General features: G+C 35.9%; 1 pseudogene; it reads left to right on the top strand.

Annotated features, from left to right (window-relative positions):
* The first annotated feature begins 622 nt into the window (after window positions 1-622).
* On the top strand, window positions 623-753 carry LOC145248439 (U2 spliceosomal RNA; annotated as a pseudogene).
* The last annotated feature ends 2717 nt before the right edge of the window (window positions 754-3470 follow it).

The raw sequence follows: 3470 nt of genomic DNA, 5'->3' as shown, positions 1-3470 counted from the left end.
AGTATCTGTTCCGGTAGATACATCAAGCAAAGACCATATGTGTGAGAAACCTCACATATAAGACCTTGGTCAATGTAGGGGAACCCCTTCATAGCAATTGCCACTATCCAGCTCCCCTACTTCCCGGGGATTTGGTCCCCATTTCCCCTTCACTTCTAACATTAAAAATCGGTATTGTGCCTAATTTGCTCGGTGGGGGAGCAAATAAATACCAACCTCACATATAAGACCTTGATCAATGTAGGGGCAACCCTTCATACCAATTGTCACTATCCAGCTCCCCTACTCCCCGGGGATTTGGTCCCCATTTCCCCTTCACTCATCACATGAAAAATCGGCCTTATGCCTAATTTGCTCGGTGAGGGAGCAAATAAATACCCTTTTCTTGGCATTCGGGCCAAGATCAAAGTGTAGTATTTGTTTCGGCAGATACTGCAAGCAAAGACCCTATGTGGGAGCGACCCCACAGATAAGATCTTGGTCAATGTAGGGGCAACCCTTCATACCAATTGTCACTATCCAGCTCCTCTACTCCCCGGGGAGCTGGTCCCCATTTCCCCTTCACTCCTCACATTAAAAATCGGCCTTGTGCCTAATTTGCTCGTTGGGGGAGCAAATAAATACCCTTTTCTTGGCCTTTTGGCCAAGATCAAAGTGTAGTATCTGTTCTTACTACATGCTGTACTTATGTTTGTAACTTTTAATATAAAGTTGGGGTTCACTTTTCTGTAAAATGATCACCGACTTTACAACCAGTCAGTCTCTAAGCCTTTCAAGTCATTCTCCAGATCATTCAAGTTGTTTTGGAGGATTCAAGTTATTTTTTAAGCATTCAAGTCATTCTTAAGGTCATTCAATTCATCCTTAAGCTCCTTAAAGTCATTCTAAGTCATTTACTTTGTATATATTTAAGTCATTTCAGCCCAGTTTTCGGTCATTTCATGTCAATCCTACATTCACGCATTAATTCATTACATGAGAGCACGCGACTAATGGCTATCGGCCTTGTCATATACAGATAGATATACATATTACTAATGATATATATTTTAGTTTATGTGACCAAACAGTAAAGCTGCCTACTTTTTTGTTACTTAGAAAGTTTACAAACTTCGAAAAATACAATTTAAACGAGTGACTGTTTGTAGTCTAGAATTTATCCATAAAAAGCAAGTGATGGGCTCTTTAATATCATTAGGACTGTTGTGAATTCTTGAAGGAAAATTGATTCAGCGATTGCTGGAAATTAATTGCCTTACTGGCTTTTTTTTTAAATAGTTTAAAGTAAAAAAAAAAGTTTAACTTAATATATATATATATATATACACTTGTGCCCGATATTATTCATACCCCTCGGATCTTTGAGATTTCTATAAGAATATTGCTCAAACCAGAAGATAGACAATATTAAAGGGACTTCAAACAATAAATCAAGCATAAGCATTTAATTTAAACTCAACAAATAAATAAATTATGCAAGTTTGAAGCATTATACTAAGAAAAACAATAATGGCGCTAGTTCAAAATTATTCATACCTCTCTTACTAATAGTCAATAGCATGCCCTTTATTCTTAATAACTGCCTGTAACCGTTTTGGATATTTATCAACAAGGTTTTTACAATCATCAGCACTGATTTTTGACCATTCTTCAATGCAGTAGTTCTCTTAATCCCTCAAATTTCTAGGTTTCCACTTTTTAACCTCAGTTTTCAATATGTGCCAGAGGTTTTCGATAGGGGTCAGGTCAGGACTCTGGCTAGGCCATTCCAAAACATTAATGTGATTATCCTCAAACCATTTCTTGACTATTTTGGCAGTATGTTTTGGATCATTATCCTGTTAGAGGACCCAGTTTGGTCCTAAATGGAGCTTCTCCGCATCCTGTCTAATGTTTTTCTGGAGTATCTCCAAATATTGCTCCTTCTTCATGGTTCCATCTATCTTGACCAAACTACCTGGACCACTAGCCGAAAAGGAGCCCCAAAACATTAGGCTACCACCACCATGTTTCACCGTGGGTATGGTGTTCTTTGGGTTGTAAGCTTCTCCTTTCTTCCTCCAAACGTAAGAAGCATCCATATGGCCAAACAATTCAATTCTTTTTCGTCAGTCCACAAAAAAGTCCACTTGAGAAAACGGACTCTGGAGAATTCACATGGGTCCTAGCAAACTTTAGACGTGCTGCAAGGCGTTTTCCGGTGTGCAATGGAGTCCTTCTTGGTCTTCTTCCTTTCAGACCATTTTCATGCAGAGTCCTTTGCAATGTTTGCCTTGATATTTTTATGCCAGAAGACTCCAGATTTTCTAAAATGTCCTTAGTAGTGGTGGTTGGATTTGCATTAACACTTCTTACAATATTCCTGGTGGCTCTAGCAGACAGTTTCCTTTTCCTTCCTCTACCAATCAAGTTGTTTGTTGTGTGGTGGCTCTGGAATTTTTTGATGATGCTCTGTACTGTTGCTGTAGGGACCTCAAATTTCTTGGAAATTCACTTGTAACCTAAACCATCCTTATGTGAATTCACAATTTTAGTCCTAAGATCATTACTAAGCTCTTTTTTCTTCCCCATTCTAATAATTTTTATTCTTTTTTTGGTTTTCAGTTGATATCATTTTAATTTCTGAAAAATGCAAAAAACGAAATGAAATTAATCAAAGGTTGTATAAAAGCATTCAAAATTAGAATCAAACAGGAAACAAACAGTCAGAAACTCGATTAATACTGAAAAAATAAGGGGGTATGATTATTTTTGAACATTGCAGATTTTATAAATAGCTGTATATTTCTTTTATTACAAGAATCTCGAGATTTTAAAATGACGAAAATGATCAGAAGAGGTTTATTAAGAATATGTATCAATATGGACGTAAACAATAAATTCTTACAAAGTTACACCTAATAAACTCAATTTTCAAGAGGGGGTATGAATAATATCGGGCACAAGTGTATATATATATATATATATATATATATATATATATATATATATCTTCTATAATATAAAGCTGAATGTCTGTGTGCGTATACTGGTCACGAATAGGCTCCTATATGGTTGACTATTTTTAAAAAACTGATTACATATAATAATAGAAGATGTATCGAGACACAGGAATGGGTATGTTTGATCTGACAGAACGGTGGTTCATTAAAATTGTGGGGTCTGCATTCGCGCCTGGTCTACAAAGTATGGAAATAAAACAATTAAAAATTAAAAAAAACGTTTACAGGTGTTTTTGATATAGATGTACATAAGAATAATTTGATAAGTAATTTTTAACTTAAATAGGGATGGTATAATAAAATTTTGGGGTCCGCGTTCGCGCCTGGCCTCCATAGAATGGAAATAGGCACAAACTTTAATAAGGACTTTTCATATCCATCTGCGTAAGTATACTTTGATAATTATGTTTCAGTTTGAAGAAATATGGTATAACAAAATTATGGGGTGTTTGTTCGCACAAACATAGA

Source organism: Euprymna scolopes, chromosome 26, assembly GCF_053919585.1.
Source record: "Euprymna scolopes isolate OS-2025 chromosome 26, ASM5391958v1, whole genome shotgun sequence".
NCBI lineage: Eukaryota > Metazoa > Mollusca > Cephalopoda > Sepiida > Sepiolidae > Euprymna > Euprymna scolopes.
This window is presented reverse-complemented; position numbering and strand designations above follow the sequence as displayed.